At 45.2% G+C, this 26,694-nt stretch overlaps 1 protein-coding gene and 1 pseudogene across 1 annotated transcript in view; one reads left to right on the top strand and one right to left on the bottom strand.

Moving 5' to 3' along the window:
- Nucleotides 1-26,694, bottom strand: part of ATRX (P-loop containing nucleoside triphosphate hydrolases superfamily protein) — a 173,858-nt gene that overhangs the window by 103,313 nt on the left and 43,851 nt on the right. The window lies entirely within an intron of this gene.
- LOC147903319 (uncharacterized) lies at nucleotides 9,127-19,973 on the top strand (annotated as a pseudogene).

Genomic DNA, 26,694 nt, shown 5'->3' with positions numbered 1-26,694 from the left:
TTCAAAAATGACCTGAAATCCAGCTCTGTTAAGAGTGGACACTGAAAGTAGATTTTTTGTGATACCAGGCACATACAAGACATCAGAAATTCTCAATGTTGAGCCATCAATGGCTGTAAGTTCAACTTCTCCTGTACCACGGACTGAATAGGAGGAGTTGTTGGCACATGTGACCTTTTTACCTGTTGTGACCTTTTTACCAACAGGTGGTGGATGCAGAGATGTGAAGAGACACTTCCTAAAAGTGATATGCTTTGAGGCACCGCTGTCAAAATACCATGTATTATGTGTCTCATTGATACTGAAAGCTGATGCATCCTTGGAAGAATCATAACTGCATGTCAGAAAAGCATAAGTGTCATCATTACAAGTAGCTGTACTATCCCGAGCAGCCAACTGAGAGTCTGAAATGCAAGACAAGAAGGCATAGTCGTGCTCCACAAAGTTGGCTGTAGCTTGCTCATTGTCAGATGCATGAGGAGCTGAATCTGAGACAGCCATACCGGAGCTGTTTTTCTTTTCTTTTGCAAGCCTTTTCTTGCATTCTCCAATGTAGTGACCTGGCTTTTTGCAGTAATGACATATTCCCTTCTTCTTGGGCTTACCTGCATCACCCTTAGCCTTTTGAGAAGGCTGTCCTGAACCACTGGAAGGCTGATTTGCTGAAGTCTTTGCCTGTCCCTTTACTTTAGGCTTGAATTTTGAGAGCATGGCATGTTCACCTGCTCGTGAAGCCATGTTTTTCCTGGTCTGCTCTTCCTGCAGCAGAAGTCCTATCAACTCGTGAAAAGTGAGAGGATTTGCACCCCCCCTCAACGACAAATTCAGCGAGGTATGAAAGCTGAGATAAGACTCAGGAAGAGAATTCAGAGTAGTGGTAATCATCTCTGAATCAGGAATGATCTCATGCAGCTGTACCCTGTGCACGACCACTGCCTCCTCCTTGTTGGGGAGGGGTATTAGGTGCCACATTTGCTGGCCGGAACTCATCCCCACTTACATAGTCCCATAAATTACGAGAAATCAGAATATTGCGTACCATAAAACTCCAGAGGGAGTAGTTGGTACCATCCAGCTTATCCTCTTGTGAGAGACCACTGAAACCGAAATCATTCTGATTTTGTTGGGCCATGTCTGAGAAAGAAAATACAGCAAATGCAAATCTGAATTCCCTTGCTGGGAATGGAGTGCACAATCCCAAAAAACACAGCCAAACACTGGCTAAAGATGCAACTCAAATCTCTGTAATGTCTCTGTCAGTAATCTACCAGAGCATCCAATTTCTCCCAAAACCTGCCAAAAGCGCTTCAAAACACTCACAGAAAGGCAGTGTGAACTGAAACCTGTCAAATTGCTCTCCCAACACAAAAGCCCCAACTTGTGGCTTGAAATTGCAACCAGAAAAGGGCAAATGGTCTGAAAGCCCCAAATGTTGCACAAATTGCTCTCTATCTGCAAAAGCCCCAAATTTCACTGCGAAATTGTAGTGTAATTGCAAAAGCCCCAAATGTTGAGGTGAAATTGAGTTGAAATTGGGGCAAATCCAAGAAAAGCCCCAAATTTTGCAAAATGCCCAATTCAAATAATATGCTCAAATCTGCCCAAAAAAACTGCTCTGCCAAACAATGGCTTCCTGCAAAGTGTACCTGCCAAAAAACATCTGCAAGATTCACCTGCAAGTAAGAAAACTTGCAGAATGTACAAACACCAAATGTGTATTGAGCAGGTACAGTCGTACGGACGGCACCCTGCAAATGTACAATAAATGTACAGTGGAGTACACTATACGATCAGTGCTGACGCAGATGGGATACGGGCAGTGGCAGTGAGCTTGTACGGACAATCTACATACGGACTGTCAGTGAGCTAGTACAGAATGCGCCTGTAGTACTGACGACTTGGAACAGTATGGAACAACCTGCGATTGGACTGTACGGTTGTACAGAATCCGTACAGTCGTACGGCTTGAACAGAATAGCAACAAAAAGGTACGGGTTGTACAGCATCTGGTGCAGGAGCTGGTACGAGCATCGCAAGTACAATACGGGCTGTACGATATCTGATGCAAGAGCTGGTACGGGCATCGCAAGTACAGTACGAGCTGTACGGAATCAGTCCGTACAGATTGTACGGAAGACGAGCTGTTGGAAGACGAGAGCTGGAGGCGAATGTGCAGTAGGAGCAAAAGCAGGAAGAACCTGCTCTGATACCAAATGTGAGAAGGGGAGAGAGCAAAGTGAGAGCAAGAGCAGGAGAGTGAGCGAGCTGAAAACGATAGTTGCAATTAGATGAGTGTTGTACAACTGAATAGAGTGATAGGTTTTGTCTAAGTGACAAAACCTTATCCTTCACTGACCATCGTTAGTGAACTAACTGTGGTTAGGGGGAAAAAAGTGCCCCTAGCCTACTTATTACATTACATTGGTCACTGCTAAATTATAGCAATAATTCTAACAGGCCCTAGCTGTGTGTGTAGAGAGAGAGAGCTCTTATGAGTGTTTCTGCAGTAAATTATGAGCGTGAGGTTCCACGAGAGAGCTAGCGATTGCATAAAGAAATGAGAGTGTCTCTGCTGTATTTTACGACTAAGGTTGCATTGGTATCAGAGCCTGGTCTCATAGTTTTCCCAAACTGTGACGATCCAAGTGCAAGAGAGTTTCTCGAGATGATAAGTGACGCTTGGGAGAGTAGCGTGATTTTGATCGGTGGTTAGCTGAAGAGCCCTGCAGGCCAAGAACCGAGATGCAGTTTTGCACCCAACGTATTAGCAATGAGCAGCTACCTTGCTGAAGGAGTACACGTGTCATATTAGTAAGCTATTGCGTGAAAAGTAAGGCGCAGGTGTTTGTCTATCTCGAGCGCTAATTGGGCGTCGTGATTACTGCAAATGCTGTGCATATCACAAGCGTTGGGCCTGTGCCTACTGATCGGGATTATGCTACTGGAAGCCTCTTGCAAGCACCAGCAATTATCACGCAGAGGGAGACGCCCTCTCGCGTAATGACTTTTTCATTGCCTCCGCCAGCGGTATCCGAAGATGACTACAGATCTGCGCCTCGCTTAGTTCCGATCGCATTAATTATTTTCAAAGTCCCGTGTGAAAATCTGTAGACGAATGGCGGAGACACCGACGGGCGCTGACGGACAAATTGAGGCACCCAAATGGGTGCGATGCGCGACGCCGTAGGAAAAAAAAATCCGTCGCCCGTATTCAGCCCAAGGATTTGGTGGTGGCAGGCGCTGACGTGGCAGGCATGTGCAGTGATGACATGGCAACACATGTGGCAGCCAGCTCAGCAGATGCCGTGGCAAGACACGTGGCAAGCTGATGTGGCAGACCAATGGTTAAGTTAACTCTGGTTAGTTAACCCTGGTCAGGTTCAGTTAGTTGGTCTAACCAAGTCAGACTGGTTAGACAAACCAGGTTTGGCCAACTAACCTTGGCTGTAGTTAACCAAACCATAGCTGGTTAACTAGACTACAGTGGGTTGAGTTCAGTTGGGAGCCAACCAAACCAGACCACAACTAGTCTGGTTAGTGTAACCAGCCGGTTACCCATCCAATTACTGTCCCCCCCCCAAGAAAAAAAAAGACAGTTGCAAAGACTGTTTCTGCCAGCAGTCTTCACCTATCTAAGAGAGTATTTACTGTCAGAAAAGCAGCAGAAACACAGTATAATCAGAGATTTGCAGAAAAAGAATATGCATGCCTTTGTGCTCAGGAAAAGATGAGTCAGATGCATTCTGAATGCTTTTTGCAATGGCCAAAAAAGGGGCAATATAGTTATTGATGCCTTGGCAACTTTGTGGGTATATGCCTTGAGTTGACATCCCGGTACTGGCATAAGTTGTGAATGCAAGACACCTCTTATTGAGGTAATTTTTCCCTTTGAAAAGCAAAGACAGCGTTCATCAGTTGGATACACAGTGTGTGTGAGAAACTTGCAGATCTCAGACGAGTTGTAAGAAAATGGCTCAATCACCTATCTAGTAGGATTCACAGGTAGGGATGTACATCCAAGACAGAGAAGTGTGCAGCAAACTCAGCAAGAATTTGAGTAGATGGTACGCACTCGTATACAAGAGATGGAAAATCTCAGAAAGGATCCAAGGGCTCAGCATTTGTTTCAAGCAGAAGCTATGCCTAATGCAGATATGATGTGCCAATGCCAGAGGCACACTCTCGTGTACAGCCAGAGAAAGAGAGATCTCATAGGGGACGGTCTCATAGCAAGAAGAGATCGAGGCATCATCACCGATCTCCTAGTCCATCACCGATCTCCTAGTCCATCACCGTCTACCTCGAGTTCGACTTCTGTATCTTCTTCTTTATCATATAAACCATCAAGGAAAAGAAGGAAACACAAGAAGTCCAGGAAGAGTAAGTCTTCCAGAGAGACCAAGGAATTCAAAGAGGGAGGTAAATCTATCAGGTTTACGACCTACAATGGACAGTATGGTCATACAGACAAAGCATTGTAGTTCATCAAGCAGTTTGATGCTGCATTCGGTACAGAAAAGTTTTCAGAATCCTCCAAGTTAAGAATGGTCAGTTTGCACTTGACAGCGACAGCTAGTTTGCATGGTGGAGTGCACAGACCACAGATGGGTCAGGCCCAAAGAAGTGGAAAGACTTCAAGAAAGCCTTCTACCAACAATTTATGCCTAAACAGTTTAGAGATCATGTTCTTCAAGATTGGGACAGTTTGCATATGGATGCAGGAGATACAGTGGATGTGTACAACCAAAAGTTTTGGGATGCTTATTTTCACGTTGCACCTTTCAAAAAGATCTCCAAAGGAACCCAAATGAGAAGTACAGAGCAGGTCTCAGTCCAAGAATCTAGGCAGTAGTGAATGCTTTGGGGGCAAAGAACATTCAAGACCTTATGCATTCAGCTTCAGTAGCTAGTCTTGTGCCGTTACAAGATCCATCCACGGTACTATCCTTGCATGCAGAACGTGCCGAAAGAAAGAAAACTGATTTTTCAAAATCAGAAAAGAAAGAGTATCCCAAGGTTGAAAAGAAAGGGTTTCAGCCTCAGAAGCCGAGGGGTACTCGGTTTTCGAAGTCATATAAAGGCAAATCTCCATTCACCACTGAACAGATAGCTGAATTCCGTAGAGATGGGAAATGCTTCAACTGCGGCAAAGAGGGGCATGTGGCTGCCCAGTGCCCAGAAAAGCCTTCAACTTCGAAGGGAAAAGAGGCAGAGAAGCCACGGGGACCGCAAAAGCCAATAGCAGGAGGAATTCCTGACATACTGGGTCATGTTTCAGAAGAACGAGAATTGCTGCTATCATGGGACAAAGTCAGAGACCGGCAAGGGCTAATTTTATTTGATCCAGGGGCTACTGATAATTTCATATCACAGGACCTTGTTGGAGATAAGTGCACACTAAGTGTACTATTTCCTAGTCTACATTTGTCTAAGTCTAAGTCTAGTCTTTATGTCTTGAGTGTGTGCCATGTGGCACTTCTACAATTATCCCATAAGCACTCTTGCTTTATGTCTTGTACTTTGGCCCATATATTCAATGGGTCACATCATTCTAATCTATCAGTCTAGCTTGTGTCTTGTCTACACTCTTCTCAAGGTATTTCTAGTCTTTCAGTCTTGTTATTTCATTTCCAGTTTCTAGTTCTAGTTCTTGCTTCCATATTCCAACATGGTATCAGAGCTAGGTTGATCCCTCTTCTTCCTCTTCTCTCCCCTCAAGTCTGCCTTTTCTCAGATCTCTCTCCCGCTGCAGATCTGCACTCCCTCTTCACATTTTCCCCTCTTTCTGCCCCGCCATTGCGCTCCAGATCTACGCGACAGATCTGTGTGTTTCTGCTCCAGATCTGCGCCAGATCTGCGCATCATTTCTGCCAGATCTGAGCTCCAGATCTGTGCAAACCTGCTGTCACATCTGCACCCGCTCCTGCTGTCGCTCCTGACAGATCAGCGCCGTCTGTACAGGCGTCCGTACTCCGCTGTGACCGTACGCCGTCTGTACTTCGACGTCGTCCGTACGTACCTGCACCCGTTGTACCAGTGCTGTACCTGCACCCGTTGTACCAGTTCAGGTGGCCTCTACTGCTGCAGATCTGCCTGCCATTTCTGTCCTGATTTCGTGAGCTGAAGGAGCTGCCCACGACTTTCTGAAGCTGCTGCCCGTACCTTTTCTGTTCGAAATAAAGGAGGAGCTGAAGCTTTTTTATCTCTGCCCAACCTGCATTCAGTTCTGCATTCAGTTCTTGCTAAGGTACTGTACATTGTCTCTTTCAGTTTGCTGAGCAGTCCTTTTTAATCCTCATATCTGCAAACTGCTGGTTCCTCCTACTTCGATGGGCTGTCATATGCTATGGCCCTGACAAAGTGGTGAGAGAACCGGCTTCTGGGATCTCTTCCTCTCATTTATTTTCTGCAATATTGTAAGGGAATAGACACTGCCCTTGCATCCTAGCAAGAGGTAAGACCTTCCCACATGGCATCTTCCTCTCATTCTCTCATATCTATCGACAAATTCAATGGGTCCAACTTTCATACTTGGCAGATCAAAATCAAGTGCCATCTTATGAAAGAAGGCCTTTGGGACATTGTTCACCGTGATGCTCCCGAAGGTCCATCTGAGCAAGTTGTTGCTGCCAAGAACGACAAAGCCTATGCTATCATATTGCTCGGCCTTGGAGATGATTACATTCATCACATCTCCGACATACAGTCTGCTCCTCAAGCATGGATCACTTTGGACACTCTTTTTGGAGCCCGATCTAAAAACTCTAAGATTGCACTTATGATCTCATTCTTTGATCTACATATGCAGGAAGGAGCTACTATAGCCTCTCATGTCAATTATCTTCGCAGTCTTATGGTTCAGCTTGCGTCAGTCAAGTCTCCCATCTCCGAAGATATTGCTATTGCTGTGCTTCTCAAAAGCTTACCCGACTCCTATGCTACTCTTGTCACTACCTTCAAGTATCATAATAATCCTTCTCTTGAGGGTATCATCAATGCTCTCCAAGAGGAAGAAAGAACTCAACAACGAAAGGTAACTGACACTGCATTTTTAGCAAAGAAAGGAAGTTCTAAGGTAAGAAAGCCTTGCACCCATTGTAGCAAAACTAATCATGTGGAGAAGGACTGTTTCAAGGCTCATCCATGCACCATTTGTGGCCGTGATAATCACCGGGAGAGGGACTGCTACTCCAAAACCTCTACATCAGCTCCTGTATCTACCTCAGCCCATGTTGCTGCAACATCTCCATCAGCTGATCCTGCTGTTCCTTCCTCACATGATGAGAAGTGGGCTTTCTGATTACTTCTATGTTTTGTCTACCACCTTGACCACCGATGATGTAGGTCAAGGGGTTCTAGTGTCTTGGTCTTTCTATTTGTCTACAATCAGTCTTCTGTCTATCTAGTCTTGTCTGTCTGTCTATTTGTCTATCAATCTGACTGTGTTTTAGATCCATCTTGTCCTTACCCTTGTGGACCCATATGAGGATATCACTTGAGGAGGGGTGTCTCAGGATCATTTGTCTGTCATGTTTTCTATCTTGTCTATCAGTCTATCAGTCTGTCTTCTAGTCTTGTCTTTCTGTCTTACTCCTAGTGTCCACTTAAGGAGGGTGTTGGAGATAAGTGCACACTAAGTGTACTATTTCCTAGTCTACATTTGTCTAAGTCTAAGTCTAGTCTTTATGTCTTGAGTGTGTGCCATGTGGCACTTCTACAATTATCCCATAAGCACTCTTGCTTTATGTCTTGTACTTTGGCCCATATATTCAATGGGTCACATCATTCTAATCTATCAGTCTAGCTTGTGTCTTGTCTACACTCTTCTCAAGGTATTTCTAGTCTTTCAGTCTTGTTATTTCATTTCCAGTTTCTAGTTCTAGTTCTTGCTTCCATATTCCAACAGACCTAGCCCTGAGGCTGGGAATAAAGACGGAGGAGTTGGGCAGGGCTTTGGATACCGATCAGATGTTCTGTGGGAATCATGTGCCAGTCACTCCCTTGATAGGGAAGCTCTGTCTTCATGTACAGAGTTATGTGGATCAGGAAGACTTCTTCATTTCTCCACTGAAACATCATGATGTAGTCTTGGGAATGCCTTGGTTTCATCGCAAGGCAGTGAAGTTGACTCTTCCTGAGAGAGTGCTAGAGTTTGTGCATAGGGGAAAAAGCTAGCGTTTAGTTGCCAGGAATAAAGGGGAGACTATCCCCATTGTATCTAATGTTACATGTGGTAAAGCAATAAAGTATGCAATTCCCGCGTACATGGTTTTTGTAAAAGAAAAAGAGAATGATATGCATGCTGAATGATGCAAACAAAGATAAGTTTCAGTTTCTTGTAAACTTTAAAGATTGCTTTTCCGATGCTTTGCCAGGGGAGTTACCCCCAGAGAGACCAGAAGATCAGTTAATGCCTGGTAGCGAGCATGATTGCATCCGTACGCGTACGGTCAGTTTTTCCGTACGGCCATACGTACGGACGTCCGTACGGATTTCCGTACGTGACTTTTTTTGGGGGTTAAAAAATCGGGATGCGTACCTTATATTGTTGCTGGGCTGCGATGTTCAAAATTGGAATCCAGATTCCGTACGACATCCTTGCGAAGGCTTCCGTACTGTTCACCGTCGACCGACGCTCTGCTTGCAGGCTGGCCGCTGCACACCGACCATTGCTGCCTCAAGAGCCTATGTAGGCTGACGTTTGCTTCTATTTAGGCAGGCTGCAGCCCTTTGCCCTCTTCTAAGCTTCTTCTGCACCTTGCTCAGTGCTGCCCTCTTCTTCAGTCCCGACTCCCGAGTCCCCTCAGCCCTTCACTCTTCTAAGCTCTTCAATTTGCCCTCTTCTTCAGCACCTTGCTGCCCTCTATTTAGACAGCCCTTTGCCCTCTTATACTTGCTTTGGAGGTGAGTGGTCACCTTACAGTTGCAGCCCGCAGCTTGCCTCTACGCTCTACCTGCTCCAAGTGTCAAGGTGAATGCAATGGCTGCTTATTTTTCCTGTTTTGCAGCAAGTGCTCTCTCTTTAGTTGATGCCATCTAACAGGGCAGCCTGCAAGGACTTCAAGCCCTCTTTGGAAATTGTTCCTTTGCCCAATGCCTTATTTGCCCTCTTTTGCAAATTTGCAGCTTGCAGATCTACAAATGGGAAGACAAAAAGGACGAGAATGGGAATTTGTAGAGGCCTTGAAGCCTTTGGGGAAGGGCCAATTCACTTGTAAATGTAAATATTGCCCTCATTCATGGGATGGAGGACCGACCCGTATAAGGGCACATTTTCTTGGGCTCACAGGCTTGGGGGTTGACAAGTGTACTGCTCCTCCTGAAAATGTGAAAGATACTTGTCGAAGATTGCAGGCAAAGGTGGCCCTAAAAGCTGCTGCAAAACAGCTTGTTGAAGATGTGGCTGATTTGGGAGATGCCTCAGTGAGTGGTACTGCAAGTGGAAATGCATCTGGCAGTGCATATGAGCCAAAGCAAAAGAAGTTGAAGACGTCAAAGGGAACCTTGGAAAAGGCATGGGAGTCACAAGCACGGAAGGATGCATACATTGCTCTCCGTCGTTTTTTCTTTGCACAGGATATTCCTCATTGGAAGGTGAGGAGCCCTTATTTTTTGGAGATGGTTCGTGCCATTGGCCAAGTTGGGCCTACCTTCAAGCCTCCATCCTACAATGTTTTGCGCACAACGGAGCTAACTAATGAAGCAGTATGCATAGATCAAGAGATGCTACAGTTTCGGGATAAGTGGAAAAAACATGGCTGCACCATAACTTGTGATGGTTGGTCTGACACTCGACGCCGGCCTATAATCAATATTATGGTCTCATGCATATATGGTTCAGCCTTCTTGAAGTCCGTGGACACAAGTAGTATAAGTCAGGGGAGTACATCTTTGGGATACTGAAAGATGCCATTCTTGATGTTGGGGCTGAAAATGTGGTGCAGGTGTGTATGGACAATGCATCTAACTGTGTGCGGGTAGGAGAATTGGTGGAGGAAGAGTGGCCTCACATTTTCTATACTAGATGCACATGCCATTGCCTTGACCTCTTGTTTGAGGACATTGGAAAGCTTCCATGGATAAAGCCAGTGTTGGTACATGCTAACATGATTGTGACATTTGTTACCCGGAAACACACCGTGTTAGCAATGTATAGAAAATTCAGCAAGAAGGAATTGGTGAAGCCAGCACAAACACGGTTTGCTTACATGTTTATCATGTTAGCAAACTTGTTGGATGAGAGGGTATACAATGGATTGCGTCGCATGGTTGTCAGTGATGAGTATTGCAAGAAAAGGTGTCACGCACTGTGAAAGCACAACAGGTGTCTTCTATTATATTGGGTGCTTCATTTTGGCAAGATGCAAGACTCATTGTGAAGCTTTGTGCACCTATTTTGAAGATCCTTCGCCTGGCTGATAGGGAAGGGGCTACCATGGGACTTGTATATGAACTCACTGATCGGATGGTCGAGAAGATGGCAACTATTGATGGGATTGAATCCTCAAAGCTGGCTGATGTTAGAGCCTTATGTGTTGACAGGTGGAATATGATGCATTCTCCATTGCATGCGGCAGCGTTTGTTCTCCATCCTATTTGGAGAGAGAAAAATCCAGATAGTGACAAGGAGGTGCACGATGGGTGGATGGATGCCATAGAGCGGTACACCAAGTATGATGTTGACAGCCAAGGCACCTTATGTGATGAGTTGGATATTTACAAATCCATGTGAGGCACATTTGCTCGTGCGATTGCAAAGGATGAAAAGAGAATGCACCAAGGGGTGAAATGGTGGGAGACATTTGGGGCTCACACACCAAATTTACAGCGGTTAGCTCTTCGAGTGCTCTCGCAAGGCACATGTGCTTCTCCTTGTGAGAGGAATTGGAGCACATTCTCTCTTATCCATACTAAAAGAAGGAATAGGCTGCTTCCAAAGAATACCGAGAAATTAGTATACATCCATACTAATTTACGTCTCATTTCCAAAATCAAGGAAAGGGGATTTGAGAAGATAGAAGTGACCCTAGAATGATCAACAAGGAGAAGGATGATGATAGGCTGCTAGCGAGGCAAGCAGATACAGAGGGAGAAGACATTGCAGCCCCTATTGTTACACTTACAGGAACGATGGATGTTGCTGCAGCTTCAAGCAGCTCTAGTCTTTTGGAGTTCCATGGCGAGGCAGATGAGGATGATGGTGATGAGGAGGAGGAGGAGGATGAGGAGGGTGCAGGCATTGATGCAGATGATGATGAGGATGAGGATGAGCAAGAGGATGAGAATGAAGATGCAGCTTGAGGCTGTGGCACACTGGCAGCCTTTTCTTTATGATGTTTTGCCTTTCATGTTTTGGTGTAGTTACTAATACGGTGTACCTACTTCCTTTGAAGTTTGATCATGATGTTTTGGACCTTTTGAAATTTGGTGTAGTATTGATTATTGATCTATGATCTATGATTCCATCTATGATGTATCAAAATCTAGAATCCAGATGACTACAGTCTCTGGAGGCTGGAGTCTTTCATGAATGAAGAATCACGATTCACGACTCATGACTCATGATTGACGACTTTAAAATTAATACAATTATACAAGTTTCAAGTTTCAGTTTAATACCTCTGTGTCAATTTAATGTGTACAATGATCAATGATCAATCTATATTTTTCTGAAATTTTTTGGATAAAACTAGGGTCACGTATGTTTCAGCCCCAAGGGCTGAACCATACTCCAATCATACTTCCGTACTCGTATGACGTATGCGTATGGTAACGTATGAAAAAAACTATGGTAGCGAGCCACCCAATAGGCCCCCATACAAGGTTAGTGCAACTCAGCGAGAAGAGATTATGACTCAGGTGCAGGACTTGTTGTCCAAGGGGTTGATTCAGCCCAGTTCTTCTCCTTTTTGTTCCCTTGTACTGCTAGTACAGAAGAAAGATGGCTCATTCCGTATGTGCGTCGATTACCGTGCACTGAACAAAATGACCATCAAGAATAGATTCCCTATTCCATGCATTGATGATGTGCTGGATCAGTTAAATGGAGCTTCAGTTTTCAGCAGGATAGACTTAAAGAGTGGCTATCACCAAGTGAGGATACAGCCTTAGGATGTGCACAAGACGGCGTTCTGCACTACTTTTGGGTTGTATGAATATCTGGTGATGCCTTTTGGATTGATCAATGCCCCAGCTACCTTCAATAGAATGATGGATCGTATCTTCCGACCCTACAGACAGTTCGCTGGTACCTTCTTCAATGACATAATTGTCTTTTCTAACTCCGAAGAAGAGCACAAGGAACATCTTGCTATAGTTTTTCAAGAGCTGAGAAATCATCAGCTCTATGCAAACAGCAAGAAAAGTGAATTCTTCCTAGAAGAAATCCATTATTTGGGGCATATAATATCCAAGAATGGGATACAGATGGGTCCAGCAAAGATTCGTGCCATTCAGGAATGGCCAGAGCTGAAAACTGTGCATGAAGTTCGAAGTTTCCTAGGCCTGTGTTCTTACTACAGAAGGTTTATCAGGCATTTTGCGGATATAGCCGCTCCACTCCACGATCTTACTAAGAAAAATGCAGCTTTCAGGTGGGGAATTCCTCAAAAGACAGCTTTCACCACACTCAAGGAGAGGCTGACTACAGAGCCAATCTTAATCATTCCAGATTTGTATCAACCATTTGATGTGGATTGTGATGCTTGTGGGGAATGTGTTGGGGCTGCATTGCATCAGAATGGTCATGTAGTGGCTTATGAGAGCAGAAGACTCCGGCATGCAGAGAGATATCTGGGAATCTATGAGAAAGAGTTATTGGTTGTAATTCATGCCATCCATACATGGAAGCACTATCTTTTGGGTGCAGATTTTACTGTTAAAACAGATCACCAAAGTCTGAGATACTTTTTGACTCAGACCAAGCTTTCCGAGAAGCATATGAAATGGGCAAACATGTTGTCAATGTACCATTTTCAGATTCTCCATACCCCACGAATTCGGAACAGAGTGGCAGATGCCTTGTCCAGAAGACCCCAGGTCAATAATGTGACTATTGCCTATCATCAGGACCTAGAAGGCATGAGGGAACAATATGCTAATGATGCAAATTTCGGTGAGATTTTACAGCAAATGCAAGAGGGGCAATCCACCAGTCACTATTCCCTCAAAGATGGGTATCTAATGAAAGATGATTGCCTATGCATCACCCAGGAGATGAGGAAAAAGATTTTGGAGGAATGCCTTGCACCACCCTATGCTGGACACAGAGGAATTACAGCAACAACTCTAGCACTAGAGAGGTATTTCTTTTGGCCAGGGATGCGGAAAGATATACATCAGTTTGTTACTGAATGCCTTACGTGTCAGAAAGTGAAGTATGATAGACGGAAGGCACCTCGCCTACTTATGCCTCTTCCCGTGCCTCAAACACCATGGGAAAGTATTACAATGGACTTTATTTTTTATTTGCCAAGATCAAAGTCAGGGAATGGTGAGATTTGGACTATCATTGATAGATTCAGCAAGCAAGCTCATTTCATTCCGGTTCGCAAAACCATAAAGGCAGATCATATGGCTAAGCTTTTCATGGCACAGATCATTAAGCACCATGGTATGCCTAAGTCCATTGTCAGTGATCGCGATCCCAGAATGACCAGTCTATTCTGGAGAGCTTTATTTGATAACATGGGAAAAATCTGAATTTTCTTCTTCTTTCCATCCCCAGACAGATGGTCAAAGTGAAGTAGCAAATTCTACAACATTGGATATGCTGAAATGCTATGTGGGTGACCAAGGTTCATACTGGGAAAAGTACCTACCATTGGTAGAATTTGCTTACAATAATACAGTGCACAGCTCTACAAGGAAAGCCCCCTTTGAGGTCATTTATGGAAAGGTGATTTTGCCACCTATCCTCAGGACCAAGGATGAAATATTTGCAGCTGATCAGTTTGTGAGAGACCTGCAGACAGCTTACAGCCAAGTCCAGACAGCAATCGAAAGGTCTCAAGAGAAACATAAAAGAGCTGCAGATAAGCATAGGAGACAATTAGATCTCAAGGAAGGGGATTGGGTACTTTTGAAGTTTGAAAAAGCTAGGCTCCGCAAGTTTAAAGGCAAACAGAAAGTGTATGCAAAGTTATCTCCCAGATACTATGGCCCTTTCAGGGTTACAGAAAGAATAAATGAGGTTGCATACAGGTTATCATTGCCAGAGCATTTGAGGATTCACAATGCATTCCATGTGAGTCGGGGCTACAGAGCCAATATCAGAGGATCCACCGGAAGTGGATGAGTTGGAGGAGGTCCTTCAGCCAGAGCAAATTGTGTAGCATATTGTACGCAAAGGCCCTCAGAGCAAGGAGTTTTGCAAGTATCTTGTAAAATTCAAGAATTATATGGCATTAGATGCCAAGTGGATGGACGAAGACATGCTATCCGATCATCCACAGCTTTTGGATGTTTACAAGGAAGCTTTTCAGTTGAGGTCAACTGAATAGAAGCAGAGGGGATGTCACCACAATGTAAATATGTACAGTTGACCATTACTCTGGTTGGAGAGACTTGACTATAATTAAGGCGCCTCGACCCTTGGTTAAAGCCTCTTAATTATAATCAAGAGTGTTGACTCCGATCAACCAAAGAATAAATATGTTTTTTTATATTTGTTATGTGTGCACATGTATTCAGTGGGGATGCCCACCGTGACTAGAACTAGTCCACAATGTGTTGTTTGCATGCAAAGCGCTAACAATTAATGGGTGCCATGGTGGTGCGCTTTAATTAATTGTTGTAGGTACTAGGAAGAGTTATTTTCCTAAGCGCTACGGGAGCCTAACAAGCATCTAGGAGGCAGTTCGCGTGACCAAGTGCTTCGAAGACTCCAGAGTTGCCCTTAGTGGCATGTTATAGGACTTAGTCTAGATTTTAGACAAGTGGCATGTTGCCAATTTGAAATGAGCTTGAAGCTCTTGTAATATGGATTCACATTGGATTTTGTATTAGGCAGCTCTACGCTGAACTCTTGTAACAGATTCTCTCTTAAAGAAATAAAATACTTTCGCGGGGGTCCAGCCCGACATGTGGTCCTGGGCCCTAGCTGTGTGGAGAGAGAGAGAGAGAGAGAGCTCTTATGAGTGTTTCTGCAGTAAATTATGAGCGTGAGATTCCACGAGAGAGCTAGCGATTGCATAAAGAAATGAGAGTGTCTCTGCTGTATTTTACGACTGAGGTTACAACAAGGGCGGGAAAGCAGCATGACTCTTCATCATACGGAGAAGCAGGCTGCTAAACATTATTCGACCTTGAAACACGCCCCCATCTTTGCAGAAGAATTGGAGAATTTTTTTTGTCGAGGGTGTGAGATGGGAGTGAGAGAGAAAGAGAGAGCACACCGACACACAAGTAGACACAAGAGTGTGGGGATAATGAAGTATGTGTGTCCCTCCCCTAGCACACAGTCAACCTTTTATATCAATGGATAAGGTTACAACACTAAGTACACCGTACTTAGTGTACTTAACAATAAAAGTACTAACTGTACTTAAGTGTACTAACTGTACTGGGGTGGCCATAGTGCCTTTACCCCAACAACCTCCCACTTAAAGGCAATATGCCCTCAAGTAAATGGAGTACAAGGCCAAAATGAGGCTCAACCTATACCCATCAACTGTCGGCAATGTGCAAACCGCTCTGCAGGCAAGCCTTTTGTCAACAAATCTGCTGGATTGTCATCCGTGTGAATCTTGACAAGCTGAATCAGCTTATCATCTATTACCTCCCTGATGAAGTGATACTTCACATCAATGTGCTTTGTCTTTGCATGAAAGACAGGATTGTGTGCCAACTGAATAGCACTCTGACTGTCACAATGCAACAATGGAATATCACCTGTAATGCCCAAGTCTCCCACTAGCCGAGATAGCCATAAGGCCTCCTTGCATGCCTCTTTGGCTGCAATATATTCAGCTTCCGTGGTAGACAGGGCTATGCACTGCTGCATCCTTGACATCCATGACACTGCACCTCCAGTGAATGTATAAACATAACCGGTAGTAGACTTCCGGTTATCTGGATGACCAGCAAAATCTGAATCCACATAACCATGCACCTTTGCATCCAGCTTGCCAAAGCATATGCACAACTCCTGTGTGCCCTTCAGGTATCTCATGATACCTTTCACTGCATTCCAATGCTTCTTGCCTGGATTTGCCATATATCTGCTAACCACTCCCACTGCAAACGCAATATCAGGTATGGTAGCAACCATGGCATACATGAGACTGCCACAAGCTGAAGCATACGGAATCTTGGCCATTTCAGCCCTATCAGCATCTGACTGTGGGCTATCCATTGCACTGAGTTTCACATATGGAGGCAATGGAGAACTAAGGGTCTTCCCCCCCTCCATATGAAACCTCTGCAATACTTTGCCAATATATTCAGTCTGAGACAAATACAACAAACGCTGTCCCCTGTCTCTCCGTATCCGCATTCCCAATATGTGATTTGCATCACCAAGGTCCTTCATATCAAAGGTCTCATGCAATCTTTTCTTAAGGTCATCAAGCTCCTTACGAGCTTTACCAGCAATAAGCATGTCATCCACATATAAAATGAGAATGATTAAGCTGCCATTTGCAGCCCTTTTGGTATATAGGCAGTGATCGACATCACTTCTCCTGAAACCTTGGGACTTCATGAAGGTATCAAATTTCTTATACCACTCCCTTGGTGCCTGTTTCAGCCCATAAAGGCTCTTCTTAAGCTTGCATACAAGTGACTCCTTGCCCTTGACTGCAAATCCCTCTGGCTGCTGCATGTAGATCTCCTCATGAAGATCACCGTGAAGAAAGGCTGTCTTCACATCCATTTGGCATAATTCCAAATTCTCACATGCAACCAAAGCAAGTACAATCCTGAGTGTGGTCATCTTAACCACTGGAGAAAAGATCTCATCAAAATCGACACCATACTCCTGCTTAAAGCCCTTGGCAACCAACCTGGCTTTATACCTTGGCTTAGCTCCAAGTGTGACTTTCAATCTATACACCCACTTGCATGGCAGTACTTTCATGCCCTTAGGCAACTGCACCAATTCCCAAGTACCATTTTTATGGAGACTGCCCATTTCAGACTTCATGGCTAGTTCCCATAGCCTTTTATCATGCATTTGCACGGCTTCCTTGTAACAGGAAGGTTCTCCACAGTCTGTAAGCATAATAAAATCTGCCCTTGGAACAAATCTGTCTAGCTGCCTCATTTGTCGAGTGGACCTTCGGACCCATTGGTCTTGCTGTCCAGCTTGCTGCTCACCTAAAACAGGTGGCTGTTCCAGTAGATCAGGCTGCAGAATTATGCCTGGGAGATCTTCCAAAGGTGGCATATCCTGTAGGACATCTTCCGCCACTGCGGGCTGTCCATTTGGACCTGCTGCAGCATCATGCATTGGCTGATTACGCTGCTGTTGTGGCTGATTTGCAGCCTGCTGTACAGGATGTCCCCAGTCATCAATGTCAACCTCTGAAGCATCAGAAGGCTTATCTGCTGCCTTAAACATACATGACTCATCAAATAAGACATCATTGCTGCGTATTAGCTTCTTATTCACAGGATCCCATAGGCGGTAACCCATCTCACCACTGTCACCATATCCAAGAAAAATGCATTTAAGAGACTTAGGATCAAGCTTGCTGCGATCTTCTCTGCGTATATGCACGTACGCAGTGCAGCCAAAGACCCTCAAGTGCTTATAGGAAGGAGGTTTTCCTGTCCAAAGCTCCTCTGGCACTCTGCCATCTAGTATTTTATTCGGTGACCTATTGATGAGGTGTACTGCTGTTTTTACAGCCTCAGCCCAAAATCCATGAGGTAAAGCAGCATGTGACATCATAGAGCGGGACTTTTCCTGTATGGTTCTATTCATACGCTCTGCAGTGCCATTCTGCGCTGGACTGTAAGGAGCAGGGAGTTCCCTTTTAATACCTCTAGCATCACAAAATGCATTGAATGCATTAGATATATACTCCCCACCGTTATCTGACCGCAAAACCTTCAGTGTTTTGCCTGTTTGGTTCTCAACCAAAGCAAGCCATTTCTGGAACACTGGAAAGACATCACTCTTCAATCGAAGAGGATACACCCACACCTTCCTTGTGGAATCATCTATAAATGTGACAAAGTACCGTGCACCTCCAAGTGAAGGACTAGGCATCTCACACACATCTGTATGCACAAGCTCAAGTTGAGCATCTTTATGTCCTAATCTCCTCTTATGAGGACACTGTAATTGTCTACCATATATGCAGTGCTCACAAAACTTTAAATCAGAAAATTTCAGAGACAGTAAGTAGCCAAGGCGAGCCAATTGCTCCATTCCACTTATGCTCATATGTCCCATCCGGCTATGCCACATAGAAATATTCGGCAGCTCGGTGGCATGAATATCAGTATGATTACATACTTTAGCATGAAGAGTATACATCGTGTCAACCTTAGAACCTCCGGCAACAACCAGGGCACCTTTGGTGACCTTCCGGAAACCAGACCAAAGCTGGTCACAAAACCTTCGTCATCCAACATACCAGTAGAAATCAAATTTTTCTTGACTTCGGGTACATGCCTGACATTGTGAAGCATAAGCTGAGTACCATCAGCAAATACAAGCCTGACATCTCCAACACCGACAATACTGCATGCATGATTATCCCCTAGAAACACAACTCCATTACTACCTGCTGCATACCTGACAAACAACTCTCTGTAAGGTGTAACATGGAATGAGGCACCTGAGTCAATGATCCAAGAGTGCATGTCTGCAAAATCTCCTGCATGGAGAGAATGAGCATCCAAAGTAGAGAGAAATAGAACCTCTCCCTCACTGTCATAACCGTGTGTAGAATGAAGCTCTTCAATCTTCACACTGCTCTTGCCCTTGCTTACTGGTACAATTGCCTTTGCAGCTGACGCATCAGTGTCCTTGGCTTTGTCTCTCTTATCATTTTTCAGTTTAAAGCACTGCTTTTTGGTATGTCCCATTTTGCCACAGTAGTAGCACTCAACATCTTTGTTGGAGCGGGATTTGCTCCTGCCTTTTCCCCTTTCCTTGGATTTGCCTCTTTGCTGACTTCTCCCCCTTGCATTCAAGGCATTGTTAGGCTTTACTACATCTTGAGCTTTCAGCTTCTGCTCTTCTTGCAAAATCAGCCCTGTGATATCTGAAAAACTTATGAAAGTGTTTGCATTTGTTACAGCTGTGGTGAATGTATCCCAACTTTCAGGAAGAGAGATCAAGAGTGCCATACCCTTGGTTTCCTCATCCACCACATACTTCTGATTCGCAAGTTGAGTAACAATTGAATTAAACTCATTGAGATGTGCATCCATGGAGATCCCTTCCTTCATCTTCAGATTGAAGAACTTGCGCAAACAATATATCTTTGTGGCTACACTTTGCTGCTCATATGTGTCCTGTAGCTTTTTCCACACACCCCAGGCTGTTTTTTCACCGTCCACATTCCAAACAACACTCTCATGGAGTGACAATTCAATTATGGACTTTGCTGACACATCGGCCAGTGCCCAAGCATCATCAGATGTGCCAGTGGGCTTCACACCTTTGTGTACAGTGGGATTAGCACATTCAGGACCATCTTTTTCCACATCGGGTAGTTAGCAGCACCCTGCAACTTCTTAATATTAAGAAGAGAGGACTCCGAGGATGAAGCCATTACAATCAGCAAGAAAATATAACCCACACTTGGGTGCCTGACTCCCTGCAAACCAAGTGCACACAGGCACTTGAACTGTGCTCAAAAAATTTAATTCCTGCAGCGGAACAACAGGAACTGTACCTGCAAATGTTTCTCCCAATTAAACAGAGAATTATAACTGTTTACTGCTTGCTGCAGTATCCGAACAGCAACTGTGTTTGCATCATTAAATGCACTGTTGTACAATCAGCAGTACTCTGATATTAAAGCAGCATCTGCCCTGCAATTACAGTGAAAAACAGCAGTGTATTTTGCACTCTGTACTTCTGTACAGTGACTGTAATCAGCCCCACAGTTGACACAGAACAGTACCTGACTGTACCAGAAGGTACAGAATCAGTAAATGACTGTTTGACTGTTCAAACCTGTCAACTTCAAGCTTCAAGATACCACTAAAACTGTATAACACAGTTTAGAGTAGGATTTAGGCAAAAGCCCCTTGACTGGAAGAAAAATTCTCAGAATTTGAATGCATTTACCGCTTCACTGACCACTGTAAGGCATTTAATTGCTTCCCCCAGCACTGATATGCATCCAATTGCAAAACCCCCAATTTGACTGCCACATTCAGTGCTCAAGTCTACAATGTAGTGCTCAATGCATCTTCCACTGTCCCGTAGGTCAACAAATGCATACGAATCCTGCAAGAATCAACTCCAAATAGGAGGATAAACGCAATGCGTGCGTATACAAGCCAATACTTGGCACTGGCTACAAAAGCCCCTTGATTCTGCAATTCGATGTTGAGGATTTCCTCACACAATAGGCATGGACTGTTATCTGCTTCCCCCAATACCAGTAATGCTCACAATGAGCTCGAAGGCTGCACCTGTACCTGTAACACTGCCGGAGCAGTTGGTGAACTCCTGGCGGGAGCTCGTAGGCCTGGCGGGCTGCTGGCAGGTTGCTCGCCTGCGTGGCGAGCTGACGGCGGACTGCTGAAGGTGTCGCCTGTGAGGCGACTTGGCGGCGCTGCTGAAAGCGTCGCCTGTGTGGCGACTTGGCGGCCCGCTGAAGGCGTCGCCTGTGTGGCGACTTGGCGGCCCGCTAAAGGCGTCGCCTGGCTGGGCGACGCTGGCCGCGTTTGCTGGCGTCGCTGGTGGCGCTGGCTGGCGTCGCTGCCTGCTAGCGCTGGCAGCGCTGGATGCTGCCGGCCCTGCTGAAGCAGCAGATCGCTGCTGCTGGCGGCGAAATGCAGCAGCTTAGGCTGCTGCTGCTAGCGTTTGAAGGCGCTGATGCTGGCGAGCTCCACAGGACGATGCTGCTGCTGCTGGACGAATGGGAGGGAGATGTGCAGGCTCAGGCTCTGATACCACTTGTGAGGTGGGAGTGAGAGAGAAAGAGAGAGCACATCGACACACAAGTAGACACAAGAGTGTGGGGATAATGAAGTATGTGTGTCCCTCCCCTAGCACACAGTCAACCTTTTATATCAATGGATAAGGTTACAACACTAAGTACACCGTACTTAGTGTACTTAACAATAAAAGTACTAACTGTACTTAAGTGTACTAACTGTACTGGGGTGGCCATAGTGCCTTTACCCCAACAGAGGGGAAGCATCTTCTTTCTAGTGGAAAAGTTCAGAAACAGAAAGCTAAAGGGCACAGCTAAGAGAAGCGCACTAATTGATGAAGGGCAGAGGCCACAGCTCATGTTGCTGAGAGGTAATAATTACAACTACAACTAGTTTGTGGCCTAGGATGCGAGGATGTGCATCAAGATGGGCTATGAACCCAAAGAGATGACCATAACGTGTTCTTCAACGCCAACCTCAACTTTGCCACAAGGAGGCACGTCACAATCAAGGGGCTTAAGGGAAAACACAAAAGGCCCTACGGTTCATATGTCAATTTGCTGTGGTCTTTGGTTCAAAAACTATCAAGAAGCATCTAAGCTGAGAATGGTGAGTCTGCATCTTACAATCACAGCTAATGCGTAGTAGAGTGCCCAATCTGTGGAATCTGGATGGACTTGTCCCCAAGACATGGAAAAGATTCAAGAATATATTCTATAGGCAGTTCCTTACCAAATATTTTCTAGATGAGGTACACATAGCCTGGGAGGGCCTCCGCATGGAAGCATGGGAGACGATTGATGTTTACAATCAAAAATTTTGGAATGCTTACATCCAAGTCACGCATTTTTAGGAGATCTTGAATAAGGTGCAGCTTTGTGAGAACAGGGCAGGTTTACCACCTACAGTCAGGGTCATTGTCACCATCCTACCTAATACCAAGATACAAGACTTGAAGCATTCAGCTTCGGTAGCAGTACTTATGCGTATGAAGGATCCACCCTCTTCCTCAAAGGCACTGGCAAAGACATATCGGAAGATAGCTTTGGTGCCACCTCACCTAGAAATGAAGAATTCAGCACCTACACCCTTTCTATGGAGGGACTTTCAGTAAAAGAGACCCAGGGGAGACCAAAAACCTTACAAGGGTAGAAGCTGCTACAAGCCTGAGCAAATTGAGACCTTCCGAAAGGAAGGCAAGTGTTTTCGACGTGGAAAAGAGGGGCATGTGGCTGCCCAGTGTCCCAAAAGACGTACGGTCCAGGGAGCAGAGAAGACCAAACGAGCCACCTAGACCTATGGCCAGAGATATCCCCAATGTATTGGGGAGAGAGACCAATCCAAAGGCCAAAGAACTTTGCCTCTCTTGGTGTGAAGTGAGGGATTAGAATGTGTTGATTCTCTTTGATCCAACGACTACAAATAATTTCATTTTCGAAGAGCTAGCCTTACGGCTTGGGATTAAGACAGAAGAGTTGGGAAGAGCTTTGGATGTGAATCAAATGTTTCAAGAAGATGTCGTTCCTGTCACCCCTATCATGAGAAGCTCTGAATCCATGTATAGGACTATGTAGACGTAGCATGCAAGTTTTTCCTACTTACGTATCTTTTGGCACTTGCTACAGTAGGGGTTGGTTGGGTGGAACATAGTTGTGCCTACGCCCGTGATTTGCAAGAAAAGTTGGCGTTAATGGTTTAGCCGTATCATTTGGTATCAGAGCTTTATGTTGATTTTGATCATGATACTCTGAAACATTTTTGTAAACAACCTGACTTGAGAGGCCGCAAAGCTAGGTGGGCAGAACTCATGCAGGAGTTTAACTTGACGATTCGGTGCCGAAGACGGAAGGATAATAAGGCATATCAGAGCATCAGGTCACGAAGGTGCAGGAAGGCTTGGCCAGCGAGCTCTCTGTGTAATGAAAGTTTATGAACCTCTACCTCAGTCAGTCTAGGGAAAAGATTTTATCTTTAGACTGAATGATCGGATCAAGATGGAAGTTCGGGCTAAGTATGCAAACACGTTAAATGAAATAATTGCCATAGCCCTGAAGTATGAGGATGCCAAAGGGAACAGACCAAGTGGGTTTATGCAGGTTGGGACTCGGTATGAGTACCCGAAGAAAACTGGGTTTAAGAAGAAGTGGATTAGCAAAGGAAGTGCCTCACAGCCTAGTGGTCAAGCCAAGCAGGCGAAGCCAATTGAGACTCCTAAACCAAGTACCACCATTGGAGTAAAAATAAAAGTAACACCAAAGGGCTGTAGGATGCCTCATTTTCATTTGTGCAATACACGGCCCAATATTCAGCTTGAAGTATCACAGGTGAGCAGATATATGAACAGCCCAAAGGCAGCACATTGGCAGGCTGTAAAACGCATCTTTCGTTACTCGCAAGGCAAAAAGTCTTATAGCTTGATGTTTCCCAGGGGGAGTGACTTGCAGATGCATGCGTACAGTGACTCGGATTGGGCTGGAGATATGACACTAGGCAGTCCACAAGTGGTAATTGTTTCTTTTTGGGACATGCTTGCATTTCTTGGCTAAGTAAGAAACAATCTACTGTGGCTACTTCCTCATGTGAAGCTGAGTACAGGGCAGCTTTCATAGAAGCTACACCACTTACTTGCTGATCTTCACCTTTCATTGGAGGGTCCTTCTCCAATTCTCACTGATAGTCAGAGTGCTATAGCAATTGCAAAGAATTATTTCTTTCATGCTCACACGAAGCACATTGAGGTTTATTATCATTATGTCAGAGAGAAGTTACATGCAAGGGAGATCAGTATGATCTATGTGTCAACACATGACAATGTTGCAGACATCTTCACCAAAGCACTTCTACATGAAAAGTTTGAGGCATTTCGCAGAGCCCTTAATTTATCTCCTTTTGGTGATTGATCATTTCCTTGTACATCATCACATTGGCACTGCAAGGGGGGTGTTAGAATTATTGCCATATTCTAGGCAGTGACCAATGTAATGTAATAAGTGGGTTAGGGGCACTTTTCCCTCACTGGAGGTTTTTCCCCCTAACTATAGTTCGTGGTTAGGATAAGGTTTATTCACTTAGACAAAACCTTTTCTTCTTTGTAGTTGTTCATTCTCTGTTCAACTCACGTTTTGCTCCAACTCTCTTGCTTCCTTCTTTTTCCTTCGATATCTATAGCGTGTCAAAGAAAACGAAGACTACACTTCAGAATGTCGTAGACTACCATGATTAGCCCTATCCTCGTCTATGGCCCTAGCAGCCGTGCAGGCGACCAGAGATGCTGGTATGCACATACAAACGGGTGGTTTGAGAGATTGGAGCTTCACATGGATAGTCTCACTCCCTTCCAGTACAGCATTGATGCATCGTTTCTCCCACTTGGGTATCATAAGGCTCACCATGTCATACGTGAGGACGTCCTGTTGCAGCTACACACCTTCCGGACCCAGTGTACTATGAGATCCGAGGGCGCTGCTTCTGTCTCTTCAGAGATAGCTCCAAGATACTATCCCACTTTCTCTCTTTTCGCGCGAAGATGGGAGCACATCAAATGTAACCTCCGGATTTTCGAGAGGAAGAGTATTACTACCCAACATGGATCTTCAGGCCATACATTATTTGCTACATTTGCCGTCCCTTCAACAGCATTTGCTTCAGTTCTTTCCAAGGTTTTTCTCAGTGGTTGCCAAGGCACAGCTCTCATTTCTGAAACTTTAATTTCTGCCCTACACTCCTGGTATTTTCCAGCTGCCTTCAGCCCCTCTTCTCTGCTTTCCTTTCCCCCTTCTAACGACAGACAGATCCTCCAATGGTTTAAGTAGGCCTTCCACCCTTGATTGACGAATGGCTTCCAATTCAGTCAATCCATGTACACTCCCACCAGCTGCCAGAACGTGTATCTTCTCAAAAGACGAGCTGCAACAGTTGCAAAAGGATGTGGAGCTGAGAGCTCAACCACAATTTTTGCACTCATCATGGGTCTCACCCTTCCCGGACGCAGGCTAGGGACTGGATGCTAATGGCTTTATCTTTGGACCTCGCCATTCACCTCAATGACGTTTGACTTTGGGACGAAATTTCTCTCAGGTGGCTTTTGATGCTCATGGAGCTCAACCACCGTGCTGAGTGCCACCCCATTAGCACTTGGTTCCAGGAAAATTTTTCTCAAACCCTTCTCTCTTGGATTTGACCCAATAGAGGAGGACAAGCACATGACATCTCTCTTTATTAGATTTCCAGGTCTGCCACAAGTGTATCATTAGCTCCTCGCAATGATTGTAGCTTGCTTTGCAGTGGTTGCCGAGATCCCACCCCCTCCCTGGTTTGCCTTCTTCAGCTGCTGCAGAGGCAACCGGATCAGATGGGATTCCTAGAGGGTCATTGTCCCTGACCCTAACATATCTGATGACCACATCATGCTCAAGCATCTGGATGGATCACTCTTTCACCAAAGAGTCGGAGCAGCGTCCGAATGGATCACTCTTTCGCCAAAGTCGAGATAGCGCGCAGGCAAGACCAGTGTCATATTTGCAGGACCTATGGACACTTTGCCAAAGATTGCCTTGAAAAGAAGAAAAGACACAAGAAAGCTTCTGGCACGGCTTCTACTCGACCTCGCCCTTCAGTACCGCCACCGATTGTACGTCCTGCTTCTGACGCCCCTCGTCGGGTCCCAGTTACAGTGAGAAGGGTTTCCACACCACCACATACACACCAAGTGGGACCACGACATACACTTTGATCACAACCTCTCACCAAAATACTCCGCATGGCTCTATATATTGCTCACTTACATTGACCACATACCCCTCTAGAGGAACGTGCCGCTCTCATTAGCCGTTCACTGCACAAGGCTGCCCTTCACACTTTCACGTACACCGCACGCTCTACTCGTCCACCGCCTCTTGGTTCTATGCCATGCAACAGCTGGTACGATGACGAGTGTAAGGCTTTTCGCCACCAACTCTGATTTGAGACCAAGCATGGCCTCCCAAGCGAAACAAGCACGCTACACGAGTACAGTCGTCTAGTTCGCCGGAAGAAACAAGCGTTGATCCGTCGAAACAAGAAGGAATTATTGAACACTTTGCTTAGCAAAAACTCCAAGGACTTTTGGCGGGGCTTCCTTTAACAGTGGCCCCCCTCACCACTCACTGATACCTAGCTTTGGCACAATTACACCCGCACATTATATGATATCCCTAATCAGCCCACCCTGGACCTTTTGTCCATACCACGACCTACCTCCTGCACTCTATTCAGTAAGGGGGGTGTCAAGTACACAGTAAAGAAGCTTCATAATGACCGAGCGAAAGATCATGAGGGTTTATGCAGTGAGTCTGTTGCATACAGGATTGACATCCTAGCCCTGCTGATCCCAGCAAAGCTCTTCAATGAGGTAGGTTGCCTCTCTTTCCCACACACGTGGATCCTTGACACCATCACACCTATTCACAAGGCAGGGGATCCCATGAGCCCAGAAAACTACAGGACCATCATGATCGGGCATGTCATGTCCAAGATATATGCCTCAATACTTGACACGAAGGTCAACCACTTTGCAGAGATGCAGGGACTCAGTGCAGAGGGGAAGGCAGAGTAGGCCAGGGCACAGAAGCAGAGGGTCTATTGCTG

The sequence above is a fragment of the Dipteris shenzhenensis genome, chromosome 3 (genome assembly GCF_047967505.1).
Source record: "Dipteris shenzhenensis isolate YYH24624 ecotype China chromosome 3, Dip_SZ_1.0, whole genome shotgun sequence".
NCBI lineage: Eukaryota > Viridiplantae > Streptophyta > Polypodiopsida > Gleicheniales > Dipteridaceae > Dipteris > Dipteris shenzhenensis.
This window is presented reverse-complemented; position numbering and strand designations above follow the sequence as displayed.